This window comes from Schistocerca nitens, chromosome 1, assembly GCF_023898315.1.
Source record: "Schistocerca nitens isolate TAMUIC-IGC-003100 chromosome 1, iqSchNite1.1, whole genome shotgun sequence".
In the NCBI taxonomy this organism is placed as follows: domain Eukaryota; kingdom Metazoa; phylum Arthropoda; class Insecta; order Orthoptera; family Acrididae; genus Schistocerca; species Schistocerca nitens.
The window spans coordinates 1,065,059,419-1,065,075,559 of record NC_064614.1 but is presented as its reverse complement, the minus strand read 5'-3'; positions in this window follow the sequence as shown (position 1 = coordinate 1,065,075,559).

Sequence of the window (16,141 nt, the reverse complement as noted above, 5' to 3'; positions counted from 1 at the left end):
AACTTGTCTTAATCCTGTTGTGTATAGTCGGATAGGTAATTTCCTATGTATATTCTCTTGTACTTTGAATCCTTACACTTATTTCTAACCATGTACATTCAAGAGCCTGTGTTCAGCTCACAAATTTTGCGAATTCTACACTCCTTATAGTTTACTTGCGTCGATGTGCTCCTGTTCTGAAAACTACGTATGATTCATCTAGTGATATACTCTTAAAATTATTGTTCTCTACTCTGTAGTCTCCGACTTGGGAACAAATGTCTCTATTCGTTTTGTTTGTGTTGCTGATTTACGTTATAGTAATCAGCTGATAGGTACTCCATTTCGTATCGCTTCTGTTTTGTCCAGTTGGCTGTGGGCCGTGCATACCGATTCGCTTATATTTCAAAATGGTTTCCGCCGCGGTGCACGGTGTGTCTTTGCGCATCTCAGCTGTAGCCGGCTTTCCTTAAAGGAGGACACTGGTAGTGATTAGCATTTTGCCTACTCTGCCCCTGCGATCAGCTGTTAGCCGCCTCATCTGTGGTTGGCTGGCTCTGAGCACTATGCGACTTAACTTCTGAGGTCATCAGTCGCCCAGAACTTAGAACTAATTAAACCTAACTAACCTAAGGACATCACACACATCCATGCCCGAGGCAGGATTCGAACCTGCGACCGTAGCGGTCGCTCGGTTCCAGACTGTAGCGCCCAGAACCGCACGGCCACTTCGGTCGGCTCACCTGTAGTTGTTAATGTACCCTCAGCTTTAAGTGCGGCGGCGCGTCTCAGTACATTTCACCACTCGTCGCTATCGCTTAAATCTTGCACGCTGTGAATTCCTTCCTTTCCCATCACTCTTATTCAAGTTTTTTACACACGATGTAGTATGACTACGACATCTATTGTTTTTCACTCGTTCAGTATTATGTACAGCCGTTTTAGTTCTTGTTGTATATTCCGTGTTACCTTAAGAAATATCAAAAGGTTTCCTTTGATTCTATAAATATTTAAGTCTTAAGAAAGTACAATATCAAAAAGGGAAATTTCTATTCACTAGGTTGCATGTCATTCTTTGCATGTTAGATATTATAAGAAAATTGAACATTCCTTATTGGTTAAACAGGATAGTAGAAGAGGGAGAGGGTACCGGAAATATGAGTATTGTACTCCCTGGCTGGAGAGGAACCGAGAGCCAGTCGGTTTCTTCGTCAAAGGGCGACGAAGTCCCTACCTTCAGAACACCTCCATACCAAGTATACAATAAAATACTAATAAACAGTTCACTATAAAGGTTGTCTACCAGCGAGAAAGTACACTGCAAAATTACACCACATTTGCTAATTGGTATGCTGGCCTGTAATTTTATAACTTTAGATTTACTTCCCATCGCCGTTACGATCTTGCAGTTCTCTACGGGTAGCGTGGGTAAATTTACTTCCCGCGCTACCCCATTAAACAAGCCGGTTGACATCAGGTTTCTTGACGTGCCAGTATCCAAAACAACTGGTATATCTATGTTTCCCACCTTTACCTTTATTGTTGTTTGAATAATTTCACTTACCTTGCATGTTCTACCTTTCTCTTCACTGTCAAATCTTCTTTCATTTCTGCTTCCTTATGGTACCTAAAAAATTGATTATGGATATGCTGTACGTGTAAGGTTGATACAGTGTCTGCTTCCTCTTTTCTATTTCTGTTTATTACTGTTTATGGCGTTAATATTATTGCTGTGGCACACTGTCAGTTCATTACCTTCTTCCTCTAGTCATGCCCCATTATTGTTATTTCCTGGAGGCTGTAGTGGTTAATAAAAAAGAAAAATAAGAAGAGAAGAAAAGAAAAAGAAAACGGTTGAAAATGTGGGAAGAAATCGTAAGTGAAAATGGGTTTTTTTAAAATCGTTAATGACCGCGAAAAAAAGGGAAAGAATGAAAAGCAAATCGGACTTCGTATTACAGAAAAGCTATCGGACTTCGTGATTCGGAAAAGCTATTGTTGGGGTGGTCCTTGTGGCGTTTTTGAGCAAAAGTTAAACCAATTTCCACTACAAAAATTATTGAAAAAGAACAGAGACTAACAAAATGTAACTGACAGGGGGAAATGGCGTAGATAAGAGTTCATCCTTTACCAGGTTAAATGTCTTCTTTCGTGCGGCGTCCAGGTCTTCAAAAATCTCCTACTTCATTTCTGCGTGAAAAGTCTGCTCCGAAATCTTGCAAGAAGTGCCACTGTCCAGTGATTTATAATGTATACAGAAACCGTCTTGATATTAAATGCAATTTATTTTACGTTGCTTCCCTCCTCCAAATGTCATAACAACTTCCACAATATGCCTACACATTAATAAGTTTTTTTTTTTTTTTTTTACGTCTTCATCAGATCACGTCTGCCTTAAGCTTCGGCTATCAAGAGACAATCAAGAAACGGATAGAAAAAAAGAGTTACAATTTTAGTATTTTCTCTGCCGTCAAGCGCTCATACCGCTGCGACGATATATTTTTTATCTGAGGGAACGAGTGTAGCGCGGCGAAATTGAAAGTCCCGCTACAAGGCGGTAAAGGTATTTTCTGCCGTCACTTCTACTATATTCACCGTATGTTAGCGTGCTCGCCAGTTTTGTCCCGGTTGTTTCGGTTTGACTGTATGGGCTGTCTTTTCTCTCTTTGATACATGTGTTCCACATTCCGATCCTGGTAATTTGCATTTCCTTGTCGACTAGTATCAAATTTTTCTCTCGAATTTCTCCTATCTCGGCCATTGTCGTACCAATGGGACTAATATTTATTTTCGTACCGTCGGTCACCCTGTGGCTGATAGGTAGACCGGTTGTACTGATTTCCGTTGTGGCGCGGCGGTGCATAAGAATGCCATTCATTCATACGCACACGTACATTATTGTTTCCAAATCCATTGCCGTTACCGAAGTTGTTCCTCCCATTTGGGTTGTGTTCCTTACCGTTACGATAACTAGGCATGGCTTGCACATCCTCATGTATTAGATCAGGTGACTCGAGCACTGAGAGAAAATTTTCGAGATCATATTCGGGAATGGTTACTAATTTTTCCGTAACATTTACAGGCAACTTCTTCAATACATTGCCATGAGATATCGGATTATTCTAGTAGCAGGTCTTGTTTGGATATGTTTCAAAATAGTTTCATAGCCCCCAGAATTTTGGACGATATGATAATGGGTTGAGTACCTCTCGTCTTAATCTCTTCTGGATAACTGTTGATCAGTATTTATCTAAAAATGCAGTATCAAATTGATCGTATGTCTCGAAGAGTTACGACATCTCTGTAGCCCATAAAATGGCGTCGCCTTCTGTGTGTCTTACCAGAAATTTGAACTTTTGAGTTACTGTCCAAGTCCTAGGCAGTACATTCCTAAAGGCTCGGACCAACACTACCAGGGGCGCTCGCTTTGTTTCATTTGAAAATACAGGAAACTGTCGGTGTTTTATTAAACTCTCGTCCATTAACAACGCTGTCCAGCAGGACGGAACAGCATTTACATGAGGTGATGACACATCTGTCTGTTGGGCATTGTTGTCCGCGCCACTGATTTCTCTCACCGGCGGACGTCTGTTTTTATAGCTCACTTACCACCCCCGGCGGTGATATTGACGTACTTTGTTTGCTAACTATTCGTCCATTAATCTTTGTTCTACCTGTTTGATATCATGTTCTACGCGTTTTAAAAATTCTTCTTCCTTGTCCCCCATTACTTTCTTTACCGCTTCTACATAAGTACGCTGTTCTCGTACGCATTTTTCCGCAAAAGTTGTTTTTTCATCTTTTGTATCATCCTTTACTGTTTCGTGAAGTTGCACAATGTCTGAGTTGATTGTTTTATTTTCTAACGTAGTAATCCTGTCTCCACTGTGATTTTCTCTACATTTTCTGGTAATTCGTCATAGAACAAATTTAGCTTCGCTACTTCTAGTTATATATTATCAATGTTAACCTGCGTATTCTTTTGCATTGCCTGTGAATTACCCTGAGTTTCTCTGATTCAAATTTTTCTTCTACTATGCCTTTTAATTTCTTACTCATATCGTCAATTGAAGTTGTACTTGTTCGTTAATTTTCCTATCCACTTTCATTGAGAAATCTGCTGTGCGAACTTCGTATCCAGATTATTGAGTTCTGTGTGCAAATTTTTTACCTCGCCTGAAATGTGTGTCATCTTTGTATTCACCTTCCCGATCTCAGACTTTACTGTGGTCACGTCTGCTTTCATATTAGTCATCTCTGCTTGTATTATTTCTAAACTTGACATTTTTGAATTTACTGTGTTCAAATTGGTCTCTAAACCCGAGATTTTTGAATTTATGTCAGTTATGGCTCGAAATAAGACTTGCATATCTTCCCTAGTCACTTCTGGCCTACGCCTGTCAGCATCTGCGTCTGTGCTACGCGTACTACTTTAAATTAAAATGTTCCTTTGCCTTGAGGTGTCATTAATTTCGTCTACTGTGATCAATGTATTGCTTGTAATGAAATGTTCAGTATTCACGGGCATCGAATTCAACAATGAAATGTCGCGCCCAGCATCCAAATAATCACCGCTTGACGGTTTCTAACCACACATTGTTACGTTTTGCAAATGCAATTCTACTACATTGACAGTCTGATTTTGAAATGAGATTTCCTTATTGTTTTGTCCATGCAGTATAGAAATCTTTACGCCTCTGCAGTTACCAAAATTAATATTTTGCCTGTTCGGATTTTACTTCAGCGCTGTTTCTCGCGCAACAAAATGGATATACACCTATATGTAATTGTAATCTCAATTGTTGTTCTCTCAATGTTTTTCATACTGATAAAGAAATGTCATTCTCTCTACTTGATTGCAATTGTGTTACTCTGAAGCTTTAGGTTCTGGATTTTAGGAAATAGGTGCTTCGATTTTCTAATAGGTCTACTAGGAACGCATTCTCTACATGCTTTGCGCGGTCCTACCTTATTGTTGTCTTGTAACTGGTACTTCTCTCTATTGTACTTTTAGTTGTCCACTCTTGGTATTGTCTTCTTCCTTCTAATTAATTTATTATTATATTTTTCAGCTAGTATTTTTCCAGTCTTATCTCATCGTCTCCGTCATGTCATTAGGTACATGGAACATAAAGAAATTATGAACATACATGTATATTCATTGTCCTAACAATACCAATACTCACAGTTTTGCCAGACCACGTATCGTGCCTGTCAGTTGTCGCCACTTTACAATATAATAAAAAATATATTATAGCATACACCGTGTGGTGACACCGAGTTCGAGAGAGACAGGTATAGAGTAGCGATTCAAACGGGGATGTACTGCCCCTATTCATATCAAAAACAAAAGAAAAGTCGTCTCGGTTGTTTGCGTCCTGCAGTTTGTAAAACTGTCTGGCCACAATAATTTCACGATCCTCGCGGTAGCTGCTGGAAACCGCCTTGCTCTCACATTAAAGCTGGCAAGGGTTGGGGAGTAGTAATGAGAAGGCAGCGTCTGCTGGTGGCGACAGTGCTACCACCATTTCCGTTAACAATGTGTACAGTACCACTGCACGTGTGCTTAACGTTGGCAACCCTCGGATACAAATGAATATTTTTAACTAATGTCGATTTTCTCTGCTTGTGTCAGCAATCGTAAATTATCGTGGTCAAATAATACGTATGAATATCTCTCTGGCACATTTTCCTGGTTGTGTGCTGCAATTTTTCAAAGTGTTTCTTGGACTGTATGAATAATTTCATAACTCAACATCACTGGTGCATACAAATTTATAGTAGATAAGTAATTATGACATATTACAATAAATCATTCCTAACGAATTAGTAAGACGTAATTTAACTTGACAAATAGCTGATTAGGAATCTATAGAAAAAAATGTAGATTTTTGTTATATTATACTAAAATACATTTTTATACCTATTAGCTAATTATTCAATCTCTGTAGTATGAAAAAAGGGTACTGCTGATTACTCATGACAAATAAAAACCACAATGTAATCTTTTTTATTTGAGTTCTTGGATAAAAAACTGTTAGAATGAGTGATGGTATAAAGCGACTTAGTGGAACTGAGTACAAAAAGATGGCCAAAATGGAAAAAAGGACAAGAAGTGATATATGCAAAAAGTTAAAAACTGACAGTTTTTTTAAGTGGGTGTAGTGTTGAAAGACCAGGAACTTCAGTAACATGCACTGACTCAATAGCATCTGGAAAAGATGAAAGGGACTGGAGCTCTGAGACCCAACAGCAACATTCATCTATTGAGCAATCTATTTTTGAAAAAACGGATATTTATGTGTTTGACGAAGAGGCGTTAGAGAAATCATTATAACAATTGAAGATGCACCTCAGAACCAGATGACCAAGTGCAAACAACAGTATATGTAAACAAAGGTCCAGATTTGTAGGAATCAACGATACCTTAAGAGAGATCATGGCGCGGTGCGGCTTTGATCAAAATAGCTCTTTTGACTTCTCTAAAAGTGAAAAAAAATGCTGATCAGCGTCGTTCCTTTCCAGACAGTATCTTCCAAAGAAAATGAAGAAATAATGAAGTGAATGTCCGAAACTGGCTGGTTTATTCTGAAAGTAAAAGATGTGTATATTGCTAACCCCATTCAAAATTCTGTCCATCGGAGAGTAAAACTCAAGTTGCGAACAAAGGATTTAATGACTGGAAAAATGTAGAACGCTGAGTATCTCAGCATGGAAGCTCTGTGCGTCACAAATCAAGTATCCTTATTCTTGAGGGTATTTTTATTCTGTCGTTACACCTATAATGACGTGTTTGTTTTCCCCAGACGCGTTTCGCTTTATTGACGTAAAGCATCATTAGCTGTCAATTTGCTTTTTTAATTTGCTTTAAGATCGAAAAACAGTTCGTTAACAATATCTTGGCTTTTACTTGGTGATTTTCGCTTGATTTCTCGCTTATATTTGGAAATGTCGTCTGCTAGCTCATCATTGATGCTTTAACCCAATAAAGCGAAAGGCGTCTGGGAAAAAAAATCGCTTTTGTAGTTGCAACGACAGAACAAAAATAACCTCAAGAATTGTAAACCAACTACGGACAATATGGCCACACAACTAGAGAGACTAGTACCATTAGTTTGAAAGTTAGAAGCGAGATTAGTGGCCGACTTGACAATTTACTGAATATGCATATTGATAAAGAAATTACGTAGTGGAGAAACGAACGTCCTAAAGAAGTTGTTCCCATAGTGAAGTGACTATGTTCAAAGGGCTTCGCTTTCAGAGGAAAAATGAAAATTTCTGTGATCCGCTTAACCGAATTTATTGTATGATTTTGGAATTGTTAACTGAATTATATCCTTTTTTAGTCAGTCGTATTGAACTATTTGGGAATCAAAGGTCTGGAAGTACCAATTACTTATCATAGACCGTTTACGAGGAGTTTATTCTCCTGATTCCTGATAAAGTCTTGAAACAGACTGGAGACGAGATAAGAAGGGCAAAATATTTTTCATTAATCATCGATTCAACACCAAATATACCGCATATGGACAAAAGTATCCTCGTCATTAGATGCGTTTTGGAAACAGACGAACCGTGTGAAAGATTTTGCCCTCAGTGCGACATAAAGATGAAATGTTTTCTTCTATTATTTCACAACTCGAAATACTGGCCATAAATACTGAAGACAGTCGTGGAGAATCATATGATAATACCGCGAACAGGTCTGGTGTGTACAATGGCTTACAGGTTAAAATTCAAAGCCAAGCACCTTTTTCTTTCTTCGTTCCTTCCTCTGAGCACCCTTTAAATTTAGCGGCAACTACGTCTACTGAATCTTTCACAGAAGCTTGCCGCTTCTTCATGTTGGTTAAACAACTCTACGTTTTGTTTGTAAGTTCGATAATATGCTGGCAAATATTAACGGCTGAAATCGAGAAAGGAAAAACGCTAAAGAGAGAAAATGTGACACGTTGGTCAGCTAGAGAGGATGTGTGTAGAAATTTGAGAGATTCTTGGCACGAAGTCCTTAAAACCTTGGAATCAATCAAGGATGATTGTACTCAAACTCCTGTAAGGCGAAAGGAAGCGACGGGACTACTTTTGAATTCGCCGAGCGGTCTAAGGCGCAGCAGTCATGGACTGTGCGGCTGGTCCCGGCGGAGGTTAGAGTCCTCCCTCGGGCATGGGTGTGTGTGTTTGTCCTTAGGATACACACTTCTGAATTCAGAAAAGCAGGAAACGCGATAGCGGAGGTTAGAGTCCTCCCTCGGGCATGGGTGTGAGTGTTTGTCCTTAGGATACACACTTCTGAATTCAGAAAAGCAGGAAACGCGATAACGGCTGTTGTGTGGAATGTTTTTTTGGAAAGAATAAAGAAAGTGAATGATCAAATTTAGGCTTCCACTGCAGATTGGATCACTCTTCGAGATCTTTACGAATCGCTTTGCAAGATTTTCGTATCTGGACGAGGAAATTTTAAGTGTTTTGAAGGAAAGGCGATGGAACTAAGCGTGTCGAAACAGTATACGAAAGATGTGGAGAACACGAAAACCGAAAAGAAATTTATGATAAAAGCACCCGATGAAAAAATGAAAATGACTGCGGGAGATACTTTCAAGGTTAACACATCTTTCGCCCTCATTGATAAATGTATCTAAATAAGAAACCGCAGGAGGCCTACTACAGGTTCAATGTAAAGTTTTAATTTCTGACCAAAATGAGTGAACTGTCATCATCAAGCATTACGGAAAAGGCCCTTTGCTTGGAAGAAATGCCTCCTAATGATTTATAGACTGACTTAGATCAAGAATGCGTCCATGTTCAATGCCACATTTCTTATGAAAGAATTTTGGTAGAACTACATTCTGGACCATTGAAGAGTCTGGTTTTGTTCCTGCAAAAACAGAATTTTCGAAACTTTTATTCAGATTTGGATAGAGCAGGTCACATAGCTCTATGTACACGAGCGACAAATCGTTCTCGTGAGAGCTCTTCTTACTTAAAATGGGTGAAAAATTGTCTAAGATCTGCCTTAGGCCAAGAAAATCTAAACGCCTTAGCTCTTTTATGCATAGTCAGAACTGCTGCACAAGATTTCATATAGGGACAGAGTTAATGATTTTTCGAATAGAAAATCGGTGCGTAAAGATACTGTGAAACTTCCGTAACTTCATTAATTGAGTTTCATTATCATCAGCCGCATTGGTACCAAATAATGAATGTACTGTTTTTAAACTGTAAGTGTAACGTTCTTTATAAAAGTGTATTGTACGTTAAAAATTGACGTATTTGTTTGCCAATGAATATGAAATGCGTGATGTGTTACGCAAATTTACTGTGTGATGTGTTGCTGAGCAAATGGTGTGCTTAATCAGTTTTACTGTAATCCGAAAAAATTAAACAACTTAATCTCGAAAACCAATATTCATAGTCAATAATGAAATACATCCCTCTGAAATTTACCCAATCTCCTGAGCACCGAGTTTTACGATCCTGTACAATGAACTGACAAAATTCCCTGTGCAAATAAACAAGGAAATAAATTTTCCTTACCTCTGAGTCGCAATGTTATATCTTTTGACCTTGAATTCCTATTCCGCTCCTGCACCTACTTTTATTTCCATCATTCCTTCTTCGATGCACAGATTAAGGACGAAAGACTACATCCCTGTATTACATCCTATCTAATCCGAGCGCTTCGTTCTTGATCGTATACTCTTATTATTCCCTCTTGGCTCTATTACATATTGTATATTACCTCTCTCTCTAATCTCAAAGCGTAACAAGTTAATAATACAGACTTTACACTTTTATATAAATAACTACAACCTAATATTTCGAACATCTTGCATCACATTTTCGAACGCTTATTCCAGGTCGACAAATCCTACGAACGAGTCTTAACATTTCTTTAGTCTTTCTTCCTATGTCAAACGCAACCTCAGAACTGACTCTCTGGTGCCTTTATCTTTCCTAAAGCCAAACTGATTATAATTTAACACATCCTCAATTTTCTTTTCCATTCTTCTGTATATTATTTCAGTCAGCAACTTGGATGCATGAGCTGTTAAGCTGATTGTGCGATAATTCTCGCACTGTCAGCAGTTGCAGCCTTCTGACATGGGTGGACGTTTTTTACTCCTAAAGTCAGATAGTATGTCGCCAGACTCATACAACCTACACATCTACATGAATAATCGTTTTGTTACCACTTCCCCCCAATGATTTTAGAAATTCTGATGGAGTGTTATCTATCCCTTCTGCCTTATTTGATCGGGAGTCCTCCACAGCTTTCTTAAATTTTTACTATAATACTGGATCCCCTAGCTCTTCTAAATCGAGTCCTGTTTCTTCTTCTGTCATATCAGAAAAATCTTCCCTCTCACATATCCGCAGCTCGTGGTATAGTGGTTAACGTTGCTGCCTCAGGATCAAGGGGCCCCGGGTTCGATTCCCGGCCTGGTTGGGAATTTTCTCTGCCCGGGGACTGGGTGATTGTGTTGTTCCCATCATTTCGTCATCATCATTTGTGACTGTAGCTAAATGGGAGTGTGTAATAATTGGGACATTGTACGGGCGCTGATAACCCCACAGTTGAGCGCCCCGCAAACCAAACATCATCATCATCATTCCCCCTCATTTAGGCCTTCAATGTACTACCCGCTGTCTCCTCTGCAATTGACAACGAAAATCTCGTTGCAGTCTTTATGTTACTACCCTTGCTTTTAATTTGCTTAAAATGCTGAGTCTGCCCTTGCGACGATCATACGAGGGCAGTTCAATAAGTAATGCAACACATTTTTTTTTCTGAAACAGGGGTTGTTTTATTCAGCATTGAAATACACCAGGTTATTCCCCAATCTTTTAGCTACACAACACTATTTTTCAACGTAATCTCCATTCAATGCAACGGCCTTACGCCACCTTGAAATGAGGGCCTGTATGCCTGCACGGTACCATTCCACTAGTCGATGTCGGAGCCAACGTCGTACTGCATCAGTAACTTCTTCATCATCCGCGTAGTGCGTCCCACGGATTGCGTCCTTCATTGGGCCAAACATATGGAAATCCGACGGTGCGAGATCGGGGCTGTAGGGTGCATGAGCAAGAACACTCCACTGAAGTTTTGTGAGCTCCTCTCGGGTGCGAAGACTTGTGAGGTCTTGCGTTGTCATGAAGAAGGAGAAGTTCGTTCTGATTTTTGTGCCTACGAAAACGCTGAAGTCTTTTCTTCAATTTCTGAAGAGTAGCACAATACACTTCAGAGTTGATCGTTTGACCATGGGGAAGGACATCGAACAGAATAACCCCTTCAGCGTCCCAGAAGACTGTAACCATGACTTTACCGGCTGAGGGTACGGCTTTAAACTTTTTCTTGGTAGGGGAGTGGGTGTGGCGCCACTCCATTGATTGCCGTTTTGTTTCAGGTTCGAAGTGATGAACCCATGTTTCATCGCCTGTAACAATCTTTGACAAGAAATTGTCACCCTCAGCCACATGACGAGCAAGCAATTCGGCACAGATGGTTCTCCTTTGCTCTTTATGGTGTTCGGTTAGACAACGAGGGACCCAGCGGGAACAAACCTTTGAATATCCCAACTGGTGAACAATTGTGACAGCACTACCAACAGAGATGTCAAGTTTAGCACTGAGTTGTTTGATGGCGATCCGTCGATCATCTCGAACGAATGTGTTCGCACGCTCCGTCATTGCAGGAGTCACAGCTGTGTACGGCCGGCCCGCACGCGGGAGATCAGACAGTCTTGCTTGACCTTGCGGCGATGATGACACACGCTTTGCCCAACGACTCATCGTGCTTTTGTCCACTCCCAGATCACCGTAGACATTCTGCAAGCGCCTATGAATATCTGAGATGCCCTGGTTTTCCGCCAAAAGAAACTCGATCACTGCCCGTTGTTTGCAACGCACATCCGTTACAGATGCCATTTTAACAGCTCCGTACAGCGCTGCCACCTGTCGGAAGTCAATGAAATTATACGAGACGAAGCGGGAATGTTTGAAAATATTCCAAAAGAAATTTCCGGTTTTTTCAACCAAAATTGGCCGAGAAAAAGAAATGTGTTACATTACTTATTGAACTGCCCTCGTATCTTTTTCAATTTCTTCACATTTTTCATGGAGCCATTTCGTCTTAGCTTCCCTGCACTTCCTATTTATTTCATTCCTCAGCGACTTGTATTTCTGTATTTCTGCATTTCACTGAATATTTTTGTTCTTCCTTCTTTCTTCGATCAACTGCAGTATTGATTGGCGACTCCATGGAGTGTTCTGTGCACCACGACCAGCTAATGGATATAAATGGAAGGAGAAACAGCATTGGTCGTATTTTTTTTCTTTTTGTTTTATTATCCGACCAATGCTGTTTCTCCTTCCATTTATAACTGCAGTATTTCTTGTGTTATCCATTCTGTCTTTGCAGTTACTTCCTTCGTACCTATGTTTTTCTTTCCAAATTCTGTGACTGTCCTTTTTAGAGATGTCCATTCCTCTTTAACTGTACTGCCTACTGAGCTATTCCTTATTGCTGTGTCTATAGCCTTCGAGAATTTCAAGCGTATCTCGTCATTCCTTACTACTTATGTATCCCATTTCTTTGCGCATTTATTTTTCCTGACTAATCTCTTAAACTTCAGCCTACTCTTCATCACTACCAAATTGTGATCTGAGTCTATATCTGCAGCTGCATACGTCTTACAATCCAGTATCTAATTCCGAAACTGTTTGACCATGATGTATTGTAACTGAAATCCTCCCGTATCACCTGGCCTCCTCTTGTGATTCTTGAACAGTGCATTCAGTATTAGTTGCTGAAATTTATTACGGAACTCAGTCTTTCTCCTCCCTCATTTCTTATCCCAAGCTCATATTCGCGTGTAACATTTTCTTCTACTCCTTCCGCTTCAAATGCATTCCAGTTCCCTATGACTACTAGATTTTCATCTCTCTTTACGTACTGTACCACGGTTTCAATATGCTCACATACTTTATCTTTTCATCTTCAGCTTTCGACGTCGGCATGTATACCTGAACTACCATTGTCGGTGTTGGTTTGCTGTCGATTCTGATAAGAACAATCCTATCACTGAACTGTTCACAGTAACACTCTCTCTTCCGTACCTTTCTATTCATAATGAATCGTACTCCCCTTATAACATTTTCTGCTAGTGATGATATTATCCTATACTCATCTGACCAGGAATCCTTTTCTTCTTTCCATTTCACTTCACTGACCCCAATTATATCTAGATCGAGCCTTTTCATTTCCCTTTTCAGGTTTTCTATCTTCCCTACCGAGTTCACACTTCTGACATTTCGCGCCCGACGCCTAGAGCGTTATCCTTTCTTTGGTTATTCTGTCTTTTTCTGATGGTCACCTCCCCCTTGGCAGTCCCCTCCCGGAGATCCGAACGGGAGACTATTCCGGAATCTTTTGCCAATGGAGAGAGGTCATCATGATACTTTCTCAATTACAAGCCACATGTCTTGTGGATATACGTTACGTGTCTTTAATGCAGTGGTTCAAATGGCTCTGAGCACTATGGGACTCAACTGCTGAGGTCATTAGTCCCCTAGAACTTAGAACTAGTTAAACCTAACTAACCTAAGGACATCACAAACATCCATGCCCGAGGCAGGATTCGAACCTGCGACCGTAGCGGTCTTGCGGTTCCAGACTGCAGCGCCTTTAACCGCACGGCCACTTCGGCCGGCAATGCAGTGGTTTTCGTTTCCTTAAATAGTGATTATTTATCCAGATTTAAGTGGTGGCCAGTTTCGAACCCAGGACGGAGAACGTTCTGATGCTACCCTTAAACTGGTGAATACTAAGAAGTCATGTCAGCTTTTTTTCTAATTTTTTTTTTAAATTGTGGCAGCTGTTAGAATATTTTTCTGAAACTCCGGTTTACTAAGAGATCATGTGAGGCTGTTTGCTTAAAAACTGATTGGTATTTGAAGTGGTGGGAGCTTTCATAATATTTTTAATTATATCCGTGTACAGGGTTCAAATGACTCTGAGCACTATGGGACTCAACTGCTGTGGTCATAAGTCCCCTAGAACGTAGAACTACTTAAACCTAACTAACCTAAGGACATCACAAACATCCATGCCCGAGGCAGGATTCGAACCTGCGACCGTAGCAGTCGCACGGTTCCGGACTGCGCCTAGAACCGCGAGACCACCGCGGCCGGCCGTGTACAGGGAAGGATCATATGAGTTGTCTGGTTAATTACTGTTTATTGATTTCAGACTGTGGCAGCTGTTGGAATCTTTCAATAATTCAATAAAGGAAACTATATTTAAAGGGGAGCAAATGCCCGAAACCCACCTTGCAACCGACAACCCAGAGTGTGGTTTTTGCCTGGAAAGCCCTTGTTGCAGCAGCATTCTCAGTTACTCCTTTACTTGAGCTGACCGTCTCGATTTGTTTGCTTAATTACGTGCTATTTGCCAGATAGCAGTCGTCAGTGTGGAGGACAGGCCATATCCAGGGATAGACTATCTCAAGAAAGATCAGCTGTTGCACAGTCTGAGAACTCGCCAGCAGTCGGGAGAGGTGCTGTACCTGATATGGCTGCTCGGTTGCATGGCGCCTTAAGAAAACCTGTGGACCTCAACCCCAGCTGCATTGGCGAGTCAGTTGCTGTGGGGTTGGCAGGACTGGATCGAAGTGCACGCTACACATTGAATGAACTGCCTTCGCAACCTAAAATAGGCGTCCCTTAAGCTACCGTTGATAGCTAAGTTAGTCATTTTGAGGATTTACAGGTAGATCTGAGTCTTCTTGCATTAGATAACCTACCTAGCGCCGCACGGGGTAGCCACACAGTCTTAGGCGCCTTGTCACGGTCCGCGCGCCTCCCCCCGTCGGAGATTCGAGTCCTCCCTTGGGTATGGATGTGTGTGCTGTCCTTAGTGTAAGTTAGTTAGATTAAGTAGTGCGTAAGCTTAGGGACCGATGACCTCAGCAGTTTGGTAACATAAAACGACAAATTTCCAATTTTTTTACCTACCTAGCGAGTGTAATTGGAAGGGTGGGGGAGGCGAACTTGATAATCAGTGGTCTCAGAAGAGCGAGATGGAAACCGAAGGGCCAGTAAATGTGACGTCTTCTAATGGCTTTCCTAGTTTGCCTAACCTCATTTTGCATTTGCTACAGGTGATTAAGAGCTGTCTATTAAGCAAGTTATACTATAATTAGTGTTACGGTTGATGGTTTGGTTTGAATTACATGCTGATGCATTTCACACGCCATTATACTTCAGCTTCTTTATCCGTTAACGCATGGGGTTCTAAGCAAGGTTTTTTCCTGAGGTTATGTATCTGGAGGGATTACTTCGTAGTTTAAGACAGCTCATTATTTAGTTTAAGTTGTCTCTCCAGATTAGCCATGAGTTGGAGCCATGAGTTGGAGCGCAGCATTTCAGGCATCTACAACACACGGTGAGACCTTATCTTAGTATATTGATAAGATACGCACTGCGGTACGTTGGAATTGAATGTAGCCAAAGGTGATGCAGTCAATACTATATCAAAAGGCATGAAAGCCAAGGATTGACTACGTGTTACTTTTCAAGAAACCAACCACGTCTAGGCAATTGGAAACATTGGTTGCCGAAATGTAGGAGTGAGGTTTGCCAGTGAGCGACGAGAGGCAGGCAGTTGTTTCGTTCGAGAGGAGTCAACAGGTGGCCCCGGGCTTTGTGTTGGTGGAGGTTAAACTCAAGGTTTATGTCAGGTGTGGGGACAGCAGGCTTTTTGTGAAGCCATGTCTGTGTACCAGGGTCCACGCATGAACACCTGACGCCACCGGCGGAGAAGTATATCCCGTGTCCAGATATGGGTTACACCTACAGTAGAGCAGTGAGAAATCTTATGCTTCCTTACGTATGTGTGCTCTTAAATAATGAACCAGCGTGGGCTCTTTTGGACTCTGAGAGCTCGATTTCAATACTTGATTTTAATTGGCACCTAGAATTTAGGAATTTTTGTAGACTGCCTCCTTTGTGCCCCTACTCTCAGAGATGCGTAGTTAATGAGAAAAAGTTACCTCTGGTCAGGAGGTTCTGGAACAAGTTCGCCATACTCAATTTTACGTGACCTGACGTTTTTTTTATGTTGCCAGGAATTTGTCTGTCAACTTGATACTTCTAGATTTTA